Raw genomic sequence first — 16945 nt, forward strand, 5'->3', positions numbered from 1 at the left:
GTATTGTGATTGTTTGCGACGTCTTGCAAGATTTGTGAATAAGAGCATGTCGTAGGCTCCAGCCCGAGTCTGCTCTCACTGGACGAGGTGTTCCAGCGTCCTCACCCTTCGTAACAAGGTAGTAACTCCTAGCTCCTCAAATGTCACCTTTACCTGAGCACATTATATATATGATCATTCTTGGATGATATCATTATAATCACGGAGTATAAGTATTACAATGTATGTGAATAATTCGCTTTGATGTCATTACAGGTAAGAGAGAATTCGCGTCGTCGAGGGAGAGAAATCCACCAGTAATGAGGTAAGTTTCCGTTTCCTTCCGTTTCCTTCCGTTTGGGAAGCTGTGAGAGATGTAACACACTCCGGGTGTAGGCGGCGTTGATCATTCTCGTTCGTGATATAATTACTGTTGTGGACAACTGTGTTTACAGTCAGGATGGACGCTTCTCGTGCGATAACAACCTCTGGATCACCTTAGTTTAATACACTCACTGTGCTTCAAGGGTGAAAGTTGCTGACATTAACCGCGTTATTGCCTAATTATGATGTCCGGTAATTAAGCACACCCTAAGAAAATGTATCGGTCAGATAAGTAACTTCATAAACAAGGTAATTACCTGAAGTATGTCCAGGTGACGCTACCAAGTTAATCAGCTCTTCGTAGATTTCTTCACCAATTAAAAAAAGCTTGAAATAATAGGTCACTTAACTAATGATGCATCACAAGTGCTTTTATGACGTCTAATGAAAATAACAAAAAATTGCGTAAACCAATATCCTTCATTAACTGTTATACTGCGTTTTCATCCGAAATATTCTATCTTTTTTTTTCTATTCTGTGTTTCTACTCGCTGGAAAAATCCTTAATGTTCAAAGTAATTTTTACTTCTGGGGAAAATTGTCGAAATGGAAAAGTCATTCTTGAATATACTTCCCATCACTGAGTCCATATCGAGCAGGAATTGTTAAACTCATTAAACGAGCAACACCTTGGTTTGGTATTAAAGAAAACCATTATATATTTGTTTAATATTTTGATATTTAAAACTTCAAAGGTTGGCACTGTATGCCGCGTGCAAAAATGAAACTGTTCGCATGCCACATTGGGCACGTGTACCATAGGTTCAACCAGGTTCTAGATCGATTGCCTCATTTCTAATTCGTTTGTGTGCAGCTTTATTTTCCCGATCTTAGTCTCACCTCCACATTACTCAGCTATAATAACCACCCACACCACGACCTGCAGTAACCCCCCACCCCCCCCCCCTTTCTCCTGGAGGGAACAGGTGCCAGATTCACGAAGCAGTTACGCAAGGACTTACGAACGCGTACATCTGTCCTCAATCTTTGACGGCTTTGGTTACATTTATTAAACAGTTTACAAGCATGAAAACTTACCATTCAACTGTTATTATTGTTATAAACAGCCTCCTGGTGCTTCGGAGCTCATTAACTGTTTAATAATTGTAAACAAAGCCGCCAAAGATTGAGAAAAGATGTACACGTTCGTAAGTGCTTGCGTAAGTGCTTTCGTGAATCTGGCCCCAGAGCAGCCCCCACACGTTCCTTACTAACTGATAATGCTACAAGTATTAACAACACTAAACTATTTTTTTCCTCACAAGTTGATCTTGTATTTAACATTCAATAATTAACATTATTTAACATAAGTTTGCGAGTGAGTGTTGGCTGGTCTGAGGCTCCTCGGGATTGTTTGCCTGTTTGCAGGTGTACAGCCCAATTATCTCAAGATAACCTCAAGATAACCTCAAGAAGAAGCCTACCGCACCATACACGGGTCAATAGTTGCAAACTTGCAGAGGGTGACAGCAAGAAAACACTGTAATCAGGCTCTCTGCTGGTCTTCGAGCCAGCTAAAAGCTCACCAAAGGTCACCAAAGGTCACGACAATTAAGACCTGGGCTAGCCCCCCGTCAGGTCGTATACCGCTTATTCATTTACATCATAAATAAAGCCAAACTATCATTAATTGTAATGATATTGCTTCATTGGCCAGAGATGGGGAGAGATAAGAGCATAATGATGAGATAAGATGATGCTACACGATAATTACTGCCGTCGAGGGATGCTGCGGCAGGTAGAACCATGCAAAAACCAGGATAAAAAATTACACAACTACCTAACGTAACCACCGAGCGAGCCGGTGGCGATGGTGGTTGTGGGGGTTGTGGTGCTGGTGGTGGTGGTGGGGGTTGTGGTGCTGGTGGTGGTGGGTGGCAGTGCTGGTGGTGCTGGTGGTGGTGGTGGGGGTTGTGGTGGTGGTGCTGGTGGTGGTGGTGGGGGTTGTGGTGGTGGTGCTGGTGCTGGTGGTGGTGGGTGGCAGTGGTGGTGGTGCTGGTGGTGGTGGTGCTGGTGGTGGTGGTGGTGGTGCTGGTGGTGGTGCTGGTGGTGGTGGGTGGCAGTGGTGGTGGTGCTGGTGGTGGTGGTGGGGGTTGTGGTGGTGGTGTTGGTGGGTGGCGGTGCTGGTGGTGGGTGGTGGTGGTGGTGGTGGTGGTGGCAGTGGTGGTGGTGCTGGTGGTGGTGGGTGGCAGTGCTGGTGGTGCTGGTGGTGGTGGTGGTGCTGGTGGTGGTGGTGGGGGTTGTGGTGGTGCTGGTGGTGGGTGGCAGTGGTGGTGGTGCTGGTGGTGGTGGGTGGCAGTGGTGGTGGTGGTGGGGGTTGTGGTGGTGGTGTTGATGGGTGGCGGTGCTGGTGGTGGGTGGCAGTGGTGGTGGTGGTGGGGGTTGTGGTGTTGGTGGGTGGCGGTGCTGGTGGTGGGTGGCAGTTGTGGTGGTGGTGTTGGTGGGTGGCGGTGCTGGGTGGCAGTGGTGGTGGGGGTTGTGGTGGTGGTGCTGGTGGGTGGCGGTGCTGGTGGTGGGTGGCAGTGGTGGTGGTGCTGGTGGCCGTGATTGTGTGTTCTGATGATTGTGATGCCCCATCAAGACACCGCGATCTTATGATAGTTTAATAGATAGCCTTGTGACTTGCCTGCCCCCCTGGGGCATTGTTTTTATGTGCCCCGGGGCGGCAATAGAGCCTCCAGCCTGACCAAAAAGGAGAACCTCCAAGCTTGCTTGCAAGAAACACATACCCAGATCACCACCAGGGGGCAGCTAACTTAACCCCTTCATTAAAAACTTTAAAAATGCTAACAATACTTCCATTTTTTGGAGGGTTGGTAGAGTTAGATATTGCAGCGCGGGCCTCAGGGCTCTGGCTGGCAGGCTATTACTCATATCAGCCATACTGAAGCGGTAAGCAACTTCATCCGGATTGCTAAATCTCTGTCGAGATCTGATTTGCAACTCTGTGCTCTGTTTTAGGTCATTCATTAGGTTTAGGTAGGAGGGAGCCGGTCGGCCGAGCGGACAGCACACTGGACTTGTGGTCCTGTGGTCCTGGGTTCGATCCCAGGCGCCGGCGAGAAACAATGGGCAGAGTTTCTTTCACCCTATGCCCCTGTTACCTAGCAGTAAAATAGGTACCTGGGTGTTAGTCAGCTGTCACGGGCTGCTTCCTGGGGGTGGAAGCCTGGTCGAGGACCGGGCCGCGGGGACACTAAAGCCCCGAAATCATCTCAAGATAACCTCAAGATTCTTCGGTGTTCTGTCCAGCATTTCTCCACAATGTTGATTGTGGAGAAATATGTTATTTGAAATAAAATATGTTATCCGATTCAACTCTGGTATCGTGATGGTAGTGGGCCAGGTCTCCCACTGGTATCATGGTAGTGGGCCAGGTCTTTCACTGGTATCATGGTAGTGGGCCAGGTCTTTCACTGGTATCATGGTAGTGGGCCAGGTCTCCCACTGGTATCATGGTAGTGGGCCAGGTCTCCCACTGGTATCATGGTAGTGGGCCAGGTCTTTCACTGGTATCATGGTAGTGGGCCAGGTCTTTCACTGGTATCATGGTAGTGGGCCAGGTCTTTCACTGGTATCATGGTAGTGGGCCAGGTCTCCCACTGGTATCATGGTAGTGGGCCAGGTCTTTCACTGGTATCATGGTAGTGGGCCAGGTCTTTCACTGGTATCATGGTAGTGGGCCAGGTCTTTCACTGGTATCATGGTAGTGGGCCAGGTCTTTCACTGGTATCATGGTAGTGGGCCAGGTCTTTCACTGGTATCATGGTAGTGGGCCAGGTCTTTCACTGGTATCATGGTAGTGGGCCAGGTCTTTCACTGGTATCATGGTAGTGGGCCAGGTCTTTCACTGGTATCATGGTAGTGGGCCAGGTCTTTCTCGTATCATGGTGGTGGTGGTGGGCTGCAGGTCTCTCTGGTATCATAGTGATAGTACAGTTCTCTTTCTAGTATCAGGGTGTTCCACGTTCCCTTGTAGAATCATAGTTCCCCATTGTTTTCCTGCGGGTAGTCCCTACCAGAGAATATCAGAGTATTCAGCTGAGGGAATATTCCCTTTAGGAGCAACGATGGTATGAGAGGTCAGTGCCTCTTGGGGTCCCTTAAAGGGATGTTTGTGGTTCTTTAACCCCACTAAGTTTATAAGTTCCACCAAGTATATAAGTTCTACCAGGTGGCTCTGTGGAACCGGGCTATCAGGAACCGGGGATCTGTGGAACCGGGGCTCTGTGGAACCGGGGCTTTGTGGAAGCGGGCTATCAGGAACCGGGGCTCTGTGGAACCGGGCTATCAGGAACCGTGGCTCTGTGGAACCGGGCTATCAGGAACCGGGGCTCTGTGGAACCGGGCTATCAGGAACCGGGGATCTGTGGAACCGGGCTATCAGGAACCGGGGATCTGTGGAACCGGGCTATCAGGAACCGGGGCTCTGAGGAATCCACCTCTTCTCAGTTCTTCTTCACGGCTTCACCGCCGTAAATTCCGTAGTTAAAAAAACTGTTAATATAAGAAATCAGAAGTGAAGCGGTGGCCAAAAATAAGTTGAAGGAGATAATGATTTAACAGATGATAGAAAATACATTATGATGATGGACTAGGCACGATGAAGATAGGACACAGCCAAACACCTCTCACCCACCAAGAGTTAAGACACCCACCTATAAAAAAAATATATATAGAAGAGAGATGATTGTGGTTCAAGTGTAAGACGCAATAATAAGATATATAAGATAGTACCTCGGGTGTACTCCTGGGTGTGTTACATTATGTCATAAATCTCAGAGATGAGCCAGGCTCACCGCGGGGTCAAGCACTGACCTGCTGGGTTCGAGACCAGGTGGGTATATACTGGTTGGGCCATGACTGACAGCCCCTATACTAGGCCGTCATCAGCGTTTGATAATAAGAACATAAGTACAAAGGTAACTGCAGAAGGCCTGTTGACCCATACGAGGCAGCTCCTATTTATAACCACCCAATCCCACTCATGTACATGTCCAACCTACGCTTGAAACAACAATAATATTTTGGTGTCAGAGGACACAGCAGCTTGAATTTGTAGCCTCTTCCTGGAACCCCTGACACCACCACCACCACCACGTGTGAAGCAGCTGGATCTTGCTCCTTGTAGTACCGACGCCACGTCTTGCAGGTCGGTGTTCAATCCCCGGCTGTCCAGGTGATTGAGCACCATTCCTTTCCCTCCGTCCTAACCCAAATACTAATCCAAGTGTACCCTCCAAGTGGTAGATGATCGTACAGACTTAGCACTTTCTCTGTTGATGACTGTACCTTACAAAATGCGGGTTGTTGGTCCAGTTATTCTGGTTCTCTGCGACCATCCACTTGAACTGGTTCGCACACTGACACCCCAGCATCGTGCATGACGGCGCTCGATCCCCGATGGCCCAAGTGGTAGGGAATCGCTCCTTCCCTCCGTCCCACCTGTTCCAGTGCCCATCCTGTCTCTTCATAGCTCCCTTCCCTCTAAACTAATACAATAAAAGAGTGTGTGTTTGGTGGACGAGGAATAATAACATTGGGAAACTTAGGATAACATAAATATCCTGGAAGATATCACCTCGCCACCCCCCCCCCACTCCTGGCTGTTCACTACGCCCCCCAAGTCCTACCTGTTCACCACGCCCCCAGAACGCTGTCCACTCAGCTGCGAGAGTTAGATGGGATATATATATATATATATATATATATATATATATATATATATATATATATATATATATATATATATATATATATATATATATAATGACAAATTTAATTAAGACTATAATCTAGAAGTATGATCACACGCCGCTATAATCACAAACACGTATATAAGGGTTATAGGCATTGAAAATTGAATGTTATTTATTGCTTATTAATTATAGTAAATCCGCTGGCATCGATTATACGCATCTCATTAAGGCTTTAGCGTGCTCTGTAAGCTGTTGTTGTTGTTGTTGTTATAGATTCAGCTACTCGGAACAAGTTCCAAGTAGCACGGGCTATGGTGAGCCCGTAATCTGTAAGCGTGTGTAGTCAGCTTGTCTGGCGACTGGCGTAATTATTGCTGGAACTACAGGTGTGTGTGGTGGATGCTTGTGTCCCGAGATGCATGACCGGATGAGTGAGAGTCAGAGTGAATGATCAAGATGAATGATGCGGGGACTAGAGGAGTAGTAGTCCGGATGAGCGAGGGTTAGAGGAATGAAGACGGATGACGTGTGAACTTAACCGGCAGCTTTGACTTATCCAAGTTACACCCATTGTTTCGTGTTCTGTCTTGTGTTGATACTTTTAATACCCCTATTAATATCCCCTTTGTTATGCCCGTTCATCCACTTGTAAACCTCTATCATGTCACCCTTAACTCTTCGCCTTTCCAGTGAATGCAACGTAATGAAAAAGGAGCTTGTCTTCAGGGTAAAGTGATTACAACGAGACACTAAACCCATTCCCACGCCAACTGGGTAGTTATCTACGTATGTGTGATGGCCTGAACGCACATATTATGGTTTCAGTAATAGTCTGCTTTTAAACTAAGTAGTTGATGTCGCCCTCGAGGCGACGAGAGACGACTCGTCCCCCGGGAACGAGAAGTAAAGGTCTTGAAGCTTAAGACAATAGCTATCCACTGGACTAAATGGCCATTGTTAGTATGTTTACTAGTGATTAGCGGTCCAAATGCCATCAGCTGACTACCTAACTACCCCCTCGTCTCGTCCACGTTAGGTCAATACCTCTTGAATTTATAAATTAATTACGTTCATCTCGGCCATTCCCCTCCTCCCCCGCCCCCCTGTCCTCCCTCCCCTTTTCCATATGTTTTCCATTGATTGCCCATTGTTCAGTCAAATGATTCTGCCATCCATTTATAATCTCACTGCAGCACACTGCTACCTATTTATTACCCAGTGCCATCCATTTATCACCCACGGCTGATTCATTTACGAACCAGTTACCCATTATCAACCATCCATGCTACCCACTGCTTGTCCACAATTGAATCATTTACGAACCATCGCAACGACTCGATAAGCATTGAATGTCTCCTAACGATCTTAAGACTTCTTGCCCACCTAATACAATTATTACCTGTTCCCGCCCCATTAGGAACTTGGAGAACCAGTGAACTGTTCTCTATTTCCATTTTCTAATATATAATATTATCCTGGCCGGGGAGGATTGACCGGGCGCCAGTCCTTAACTGTAGCCTCTGTTCACCCAGCAGTGAATGGGTATACCTGGTTGTTAAACAATTTGGCGGGTCGTATTCTGGGGGAAATTAGGATTAAGGGCCTGCCCGAAACGCTATGTGTTGGTGGCTGTACGAGAATGTAAGAATTCTTGTGTGTGTGTATGTGTATATATATATACATATACATGTGAACCCTCGATCTGAATCACATACCTCGGTGCTATAGAAAATGTTAGGTTATAAAAGGTTTAAGAATTTGGTTTCTTACATGTATTTAAGCAGATATTTATCTCATGTATTTCAGCATATATTTATCTCATGTATTTCAGCATATATTTATCTCATGTATTTCAGCAGATATTTATCTCTGTAATCTACAAAAAATTCGTCACCTGAAGAAGTTATATTTTAGTCATTAGCATATGTGGTCTACTAGTTACACCTCGAGATTATCCACATATTGATAGTACACTAAGATATAGATACGCTGAGACCTCCCCCCCCCCCCCCCTCCCCGTGTGGTCAAAGACAGACCAGGCCTCATAGTTACTGTCAATGGGACCTGCCACAAGCTTATATCCTCTCTGCTTTACGACGAGTCTTGGGTCGACGTAAACAAACACTCGCCATAAAGAGAGTGTCAACAGAGAACGGGGTGGTGGCCGAGTCAGCCAGAACCCTCCTAAAGTTTCCCCAACGTCAAAAAAAAAAAAAAAACGGTCAATTTAAAGTGTTCTTTTCCTATCCTAATAGACTAAGCTAGAGAACCCAAAACAGAAAACGGGACAATATGTCACTTTCTGCGAGCATCTTCCATTTCCTAATACGACAATTTATAGCTCTAATAACGCATACGAGCGAAAAACGACGTTCTTTGTAAGAGAACAGATTGCTCTTCTAACCAAAGGACCCAAAGTAGAAAACGGGACAGTCCTGCACTTCCACGAGTCGCTTCCGTTTTCTAGTACGACAATTTTTAGCCTCGTGTAACACACACGAGCGAAAAGCGACGTTCTTGTGTAGGAGCGAGAGGTGGCAGTACCTCCGTAGAGGAAACTGCGGCCTGTATGATATTCTCACCCCCACCGCGGACGTGCACAGACTACCAAGGCCATCAAATACAAACGGATCTGCTTCGTTAAGTCGAAGCATCTCGCTCGAAACCAATCCCCCAGCTATGGAAGCGGTCCCCCTTCCCATAGACTCCGTACGGGACGGTTCCCACTTCTAGTCGCGGACATTGTCACCACCTCGATATCAGCCATTGTCGATTTCTGTCTGCCTCCTGTCTGCTTCTGCCTCTGTCTCTGCCTCTATCTCTGTCTCTTCCCTGCTCTCGATAACGCCAACTTTGCTCTACAGAAAATCACACCGAGGATCATTTGGGGAGGATCTGATCACAGTGCTTTATTATGCTAACGATCCTATAAGTCTCGCAGGCTGATGTACAAGCTTCCAGGTCCTGGTATTAGGAAAATTACCGACCTTAACTCCACCTTGGGCGATGCCGGGCTGTCGCGGTGATTACCATCGCACCAGCCATGGTAGCCTGGTCATGAGGTGGTAGTGTATAGCCCATGGTATGGTACTGGTAGTCCCGGGCGAGGGATGGTTCTGGTGTTGTGGGCTGCGGATTTGGAGTGGTACGTCAGCTGGTGTTGATAGCATGTAATGCATATGAAAAACGTGAATTGAAAGTCATCTATTCTAACCTTACAGAGTCGGCCGGACGACTCAAACAGAAAACGGAACAGTACGTCACTTTTGTGAGTCGATTTCATTTCAAATTACGTCCAAATTTGGCCATAGCGCGCATACCAGCCAAAAGTGACGTTATTTTTAAGAGGACTGAATGCATAGCTTGCTTTTGGTAAGCCCTCCTTCCCTGATGCTTTGTGCGTCTACTGCAAGCGGGGACTAGTGCAATTGTCTGAAATGCTTATAGATGTCTGTAGATAGTTTGTGTACCTGATTGGGGGGCTGTGTTACCTGGGAAAAACACCTGTGGCGAGCCCCACTACAGGTGATTAGAGAGATGGTGCTGGAGAGGGCGTGAGAGTATACTGTCTGGAACTGTATTTTGAGATTGCTGTTCGGGCTGTTTACATTTAGACCTGGACAAAATTACTTTAGAAGCTTTCTGAACTTTTTTTTTCAGATCAGGATTTTGGATATGTTATTATCCAAAATTCGACACAAATCGTATAAGGTGGTATAGGAGTTATTCTTTACGTGTCAACCTCGCTCTTCTGCATGTCATCCTCTAGAGACTAGAAAGGTAAAGGTTGACAACAAAGGTAGTTAGAAAATGCTCGGGTGTAACAGGCGGCTTATATCTGCAGCGACCGACCTTTCCAACCAGCATTGGATGACGTTGTGCGTTAATGGATTGCGTTGTTTAGCAGCCAAACAACAGACGATTTGCCATCCTTCCAGCGGCTCCCATATGCGAGTATTGGCAACAATCAGAGGAGAATGAAATTGTTACTGTCCGGAGTTCAGTCTCCTTAATCAGTGTGTCGAAAGCTTCGCCTTTGCCTATCGAAAAAAGAAAATCTGGATTTGCTACCATAGTCCGGGAAACATTAAAAAAACAGGAGAAACTTGCAGACATTATTCAACAATAATTGAATGCTGAGAATATCATACACAGGATCGGGAGACATATATATATACCTTAATGTCAGCTGTTAAACCTACCTTAATGTCACTGTCACCATCACTGCGCTTAAGAATGGTGGGATGGATGGTGATCTTTGGAGTCACTGAGGCAGTCATACCCATTTCATGAAGGGTATTCTGCCCATGCCAAGTGCAGGTGTAGTGATCAATGTTTCCTCCTGCTAATGGCAATTTGTTTTGACTGTTCGGAATGTAATCCAGAGAGAGCCCTGGGTGCAGGGAGGTCACTTGGAGATGGACACACATCTTCTGTAGGAGAGTCGAGAGACTTAACATCACACTTCTGATTATTTTTGCTTCAGCTTCTACTAGGTTAATCTTCATTAGCTCAATAATCATATTCTTTCGACTCTTGGGGATAAGCTGGAAGAGTTTCATTAGCTGTCTCCAGTAGTGTTACAACATTTGCCTTCCCTCTCTCACCTGATGTGATGATTCTACCTCCACAATGTGCCACAGGCTTTCTCTTCACGTGCCCAAGTGAGTTGACAGAACTGTGGCTTCCTTGAAGACATTCTTCCATTTTTGGAAGTTAGGTCTCCAGTCAGTAGTTGTTCTTTCATCATTCTCTTCCAGGTTAGTACATGTCTTAGGGAATGTCTGATCTTGCTCTTCATTACTTGGTCTACTTTTCTTCGAATCGTGTTCGCGGGAGGAGTATTGGCGAACAATGTTTTATTTCCCACTTCGAAAACTGACGCTACAGGGGTTCTTGAAGACGCCATATGTCGCAGCAACGACACTACACAAATTACACCCTATTCCGCTTTTTACTTGAAATGGCTATTCATCGCCGGGGATTTCACAGCACCTTTTTTTTTCATGGTTTCACAGAACTCCAGAGTTCTTATTTACACGTTCTCAGATTTTAGTTTGTGTTTGGAAGAAAAGTCAACTAAGGTATCGCAAAATACACTGTGTGTGGCCCTTAAACTGAATCTTAATTTCAAACGAGCACTTTTCCTTGGCGTTGCCTTGGCTGGGTTCTTTAGCGTGTCTTTATTTCAATGGTCATCTTATCCGTGATTCTGACATAAACAACTTTGTAAACAACATACTCCAGCAGCTGTCGCAGCAATCAAGCTTCCAATTCTGCGGCATCAGTCATACCATCTGCTGCTTTTTTTTGGTGAAATATTTTAACCACTTCCTGTCCGCTGTTCAGTTTCTCCTTACACACTCACATTCACAGACAAGTTTTCAAAGATCTGCATTCTTCAAAAGCAAACTTTCCATTCTGAAACATGGAAAGAAATCACAATATATTAGAATGTGTTGCAAAAGTTTAAAAGGAGTAAATAAGGCACGTTTGATTGCAAATTACAAGCATAACTACGCACAATAGATAGTATATAATTGTATTAATAATTAATATAATAGATAGTATTGGATGGAAGATAATATAGGAATCTGAAACGCCAAGTTATCAATTTATAAAACATGTATAAGTGACCGTTCTTGGCATACACTCCAAAACAGTATATTACATTTCAAATTATATGAAGTCTCAGTTGATTACTTTGGAACATAATATTTGTAATGTCATAAGTTATTTTAGAAAAGATAATTTGTTTTAAACCATTTTATCTGTCAAAAATAACATCTCTCTCTTTATTAAGCGTTAATTAGATTTTTGGGTATTTCGGAGCAAACAGCCAAATCTGACATATTGAAATAAATTATACGGGGTGGGGGGGGGGGGTGTTAACAGGGTCTGATTTCGTAGGATTTTGAATGATATTTGGCATTGGTTCCTAAGCTTGAAACGCCTTAGAAAGCTTCTAAAAACTAATTGGCCCAGATTTAATGGGAGATTTGCTTTAGACCATTATCAAGTCCTATGTGGACTTGATGATGGTCCGAGACGGACCGAAACGTCCTCGTTTCTTCATCTTCTAGAGAGTGTTTGTGTGGTTTGATCAACCTTGGTACTATTACTTTGTATTTAAGAGTACCGCGATGCCTCTGTTTGGACCTCTGTGGTATGAACAAATCCACTAGGGCCGTGACGAGGATTCGAACCTGCGTCCGAGAGCATCCCTGTGCTGATACCACAGAGCATCTCTGTGGTATCATCTGGTAATGAAACTGTGGTATATATGCACTATAGTTGGCAGGTAGAGTGTGTGTGTGTGTGTGTGTGTACTCACCTAGTTGTACTCACCTAGTTGTGTTTGCGGGGGTTGAGCTCTGGCTCTTTGGTCCCGCCTCTCAACCGTCAATCAACAGGTGTACAGATTCATGAGCCTATCGGGCTCTGTCATATCTACACTTGAAACTGTGTATGGAGTCAGCCTCCACCACATCACTTCCTAATGCATTCCATTTGTCAACCACTCTGACACTAAAAAAGTTCTTTCTAATATCTCTGTGGCTCATTTGGGCACTCAGTTTCCACCTGTGTCCCCTTGTGCGTGTTCCCCTTGTGTTAAATAGACTGTCTTTATCTACCCTATCAATCCCCTTCAGAATCTTGAATGTGGTGATCATGTCCCCCCTAACTCTTCTGTCTTCCAGCGAAGTGAGGTTTAATTCCCGTAGTCTCTCCTCGTAGCTCATACCTCTCAGCTCGGGTACTAGTCTGGTGGCAAACCTTTGAACCTTTTCCAGTTTAGTCTTATCCTTGACTAGATATGGACTCCATGCTGGGGCTGCATACTCCAGGATTGGCCTGACATATGTGGTATACAAAGTTCTGAATGATTCTTTACACAAGTTTCTGAATGCCGTTCGTATGTTGGCCAGCCTGGCATATGCCGCTGATGTTATCCGCTTGATATGTGCTGCAGGAGACAGGTCTGGCGTGATATCAACCCCCAAGTCTTTTTCCTTCTCTGACTCCTGAAGAATTTCCTCTCCCAGATGATACCTTGTATCTGGCCTCCTGCTCCCTACACCTATCTTCATTACATTACATTTGGTTGGGTTAAACTCTAACAACCATTTGTTCGACCATTCCTTCAGCTTGTCTAGGTCTTCTTGAAGCCTCAAACAGTCCTCTTCTGTTTTAATCCTTCTCATAATTTTTGCATCGTCCGCAAACATTGAGAGAAATGAATCGATACCCTCCGGGAGATCATTTACATATATCAGAAACAAGATAGGACCGAGTACAGAGCCCTGTGGGACTCCACTGGTGACTTCACGCCAATCGGAGGTCTCACCCCTCACCTTAACTCTCTGCTTCCTATTGCTTAGATACTCCCCTATCCACTGGAGCACCTTGCCAGCTACACCTGCCTGTCTCTCCAGCTTATGTACCAGCCTCTTATGCGGTACTGTGTCAAAGGCTTTCCGACAATCCAAGAAAATGCAGTCCGCCCAGCCCTCTCTTTCTTGCTTAATCTGTGTCACCTGATCGTAGAATTCTATCAAGCCTGTAAGGCAAGATTTACCCTCCCTGAATCCATGTTGGCGATTTGTCACGAAGTCCCTTCTCTCCAGATGTGTTACCAGGTTTTTTCTCACGATCTTCTCCATCACCTTGCATGGTATACAAGTCAAAGACACTGGCCTGTAGTTCAGTGCCTCTTGTCTGTCGCCCTTTTTGTATATTGGGACCACATTCGCCGTCTTCCATATTTCTGGTAGGTCTCCCGTCTCTAGTGACTTACTATACACTATGGAGAGTGGCAGGCAAAGTGCCTCTGCACACTCTTTCAGTACCCATGGTGAGATCCCATCTGGACCAACAGCCTTTCTAACATCCAGATCCAGCAGGTGTCTCTTGACCTCCTCTCTCGTAATTTCGAACTCCTCCAAGGCCGCCTGGTTTACCTCCCTTTCTCCTAGCACAGTGACCTCACCCTGTTCTATTGTGAAGACCTCCTGGAACCTCTTGTTGAGTTCCTCACACACCTCTCTGTCATTCTCTGTATACCTGTCCTCGCCTGTTCTAAGTTTCAATACCTGTTCTTTCACTGTTGTTTTCCTTCTGATGTGACTGTGGAGTAGCTTTGGTTCGGTCTTGGCTTTGTTTGCTATATCATTTTCAAAATTTTTCTCTGCTTCTCTTCTCACCCTGACGTACTCATTCCTGGTTCTCTGGTATCTCTCTCTGCTTTCTGGTGTTCTGTTATTTCGGAAGTTCCTCCACGCCTTTTTGTTCAGTTTCTTCGCTTCCATACATGTCCTATTATACCATGGATTCTTCTGTTGCTTCTCGGATTTTTCCCTTTGGGCCGGGATGAACCTGTTTACTGCCTCCTGACACTTTTGGGTAACATAGTCCATCATACCCTGTACAGACTTGTCTCTGAGGTCTGTGTCCCAAGGTATTTCACTTAGGAAACTTCTCATCTGTTCATAATTCCCCTTTCGGTATGCCAGCCTTTTGATTCCTAGTTCTTTTTGGGGGGAGATAAGTCCTAGCTCTACCAGGTACTCAAAGTTCAATACACTGTGGTCACTCATTCCCAAGGGCGCTTCCATCTTAACTTCCCTTATATCCCATTCATTTAGGGTAAATATCAAATCAAGCATTGCTGGTTCATCTTCTCCTCTCATTCTTGTTGGTTCTTTGGTGTGCTGGCTTAGAAAGTTTCTTGTTGCCACGTCCAGCAGCTTAGCTCTCCATGTTTCTGGTCCTCCATGCGGGTCTCTGTTCTTCCAATCTATCTTCCCATGGTTGAAGTCTTCCATAATTAGTAGTCCAGATCCATTCCTGCTAGCAACAGAAGCTGCTCTTTCTATTATGTTAATGGTGGCCATGTTGTTTCTATCATATTCCTGTCTAGGTCTTCTGTCATTTGGTGGTGGATTATATATGACTGCGACTATAATTTTTTTCCCTCCATTTGTTACAGTACCTGCTATGTAGTCACTGAAACCTTCGCAGCCCTGAATATCCATCTCCTCAAAATCCCAGCCTTGTCTTACCAGCAGAGCTACACCACCCCCACCTCTTCCTTCCCTCTCTTTCCTCATAACATAATAGTCCTGTGGGAACACTGCATTTGTTATCGTTTTCGTGATCTTTGTTTCTGTGAGGGCTATTATGTCTGGGTTTTCCTCTAGTACCAGTTCTCCAAGCTCATTTGCTTTATTTGTAATTCCATCTATGTTTGTGTACATCGCTTTGAGGCTCACTTTCTTCTGTCCCTTCTCAAATCGCCTCCTTGGTGAGTGTTCTGCTGGTGGGGGAGGCTGTTCCATGGGTGTGAGGACCTGTGAGGTGGATAACAGGGTCTCAGAGGATACTGGGATGAGGGGCGGGGGATCCAGTGAAGGGGGAGGGACAGGGAGGGTATGGGGTGAAAGGGGAGGGAGGACGGGAAGGAAAGGGGGGAGGGAGGACTCGGGAGGAGGGGAGGGGTAGAAGGGTGGGGATTGGGTGTGGGGGGAGGGAGATTTTGCTGAACATTTGAGTGGGGGCAGGGAGGGTTTGGGGTAGGGGGGTTTTCTATGCAGTGGAGGGAGGCGGGGTTGTCCTCCCTTCTGGTGTTACTGGGTAGCTGGTTGTGGGTTCCCCCCTCGCCTCTGGGGGTGTTGGGTTGGGAGCTGTGACTTCCTGGTTTTCCCCTCTCGCCCTGCGCCTCTTCCTTGCTTCTGCTGCCACGGCTCTCTCCTCCCTTGTCATGTCTCTCTGGAGGAATACATTTTTTAATTTTCCCACGTTTTTCAGGGAGCTCTTCCTTGATAGGATCTTCTCCTTTGTGTTCTCGTTTGCAAACACTATCTTTATCATTCGGTCTCGGTCTTTGTTGTACCGGCCTAGGCTGAAAACCTTCTCAATGCTATGCTCAGCCCCTTCCATGTCTAGTGCCTTTAGTACTTCATTCACTGCTGCTTTGTCCTTGTCACTCCACTCTGTCCTATTTGATCCTTCCTGCTCCTTAATACCCACAGCAACCACTGATCTGTTCCTTTCCAGCAGTTGGCTAGTGGAGCGTGCCGCCTCCTGTGAGGTGGCTGCTTTCATGGCCACCTCCATCACTGCAGTCATTACTTCAGAGTTATTTTTTTTTAGTATTTCCGCAAATGTTGCTTTTATTGTGGCATTCTCATCCAGAAAACTATTACCACCTTCTCCCTGGGTGGTTTTCTGATTCTCAGCCTCGATACCATTTTCTTTGAGGGCTCTTATCTCCTCCTTTGCTGCTGTCAGCTCTCTTTTCAGGTTGCTTATTTCGTTCTTCATTTCCTGCATCATTTCTTGCATCTCACTCTTGATGTCCTCCAGAAACTGGGCAAACATTTCCTTCATCTCGTCACCTTGGCTCTTTCCTGTTCCCCTGGGACCTCTGGCTGCCATGCTTGACCCTGTTGGGATGGGGGAGGGAGAGAGAGAGAGAGAGGAAGAGAGAGAGAAAGTGAGAGAGAGAAAGGGAGTGATAAAGGGAGAGATAAATGGGTGGGTGGGGGGGATCCGACCCTTCCACTGAAGTGAGAAGAAAGTAGAAGGGGAGGGGGGGAGGAGATGGAGAGAGAGGCGGGAGGGAGAGAGAGGAGAGGGAGAGAGTGGGTGAGGGAGAGAGCGGGTGAGGGAGAGAGCGGGTGAGGGAGAGAGCGGGTGAGGTGTGTGTGTGTGTGTGTGTGTGGGCAGAGAGGGAGGGGGAAGGAAAGAGAGGGAGGGAGAGGGGGAGGGAGGGAGAGAGGGAGGGAGAGAAAGAGAGAGGGAGAGAGAGAGGGAGGGAGAGAGAGAGGGAGGGAGAGAGAGAGCAGGAGAGAGAGAGAGAGAGCAGGAGAGAGATAGTGGGA

The sequence above is a fragment of the Procambarus clarkii genome, chromosome 37, assembly GCF_040958095.1.
Source record: "Procambarus clarkii isolate CNS0578487 chromosome 37, FALCON_Pclarkii_2.0, whole genome shotgun sequence".
Lineage (NCBI taxonomy): Eukaryota > Metazoa > Arthropoda > Malacostraca > Decapoda > Cambaridae > Procambarus > Procambarus clarkii.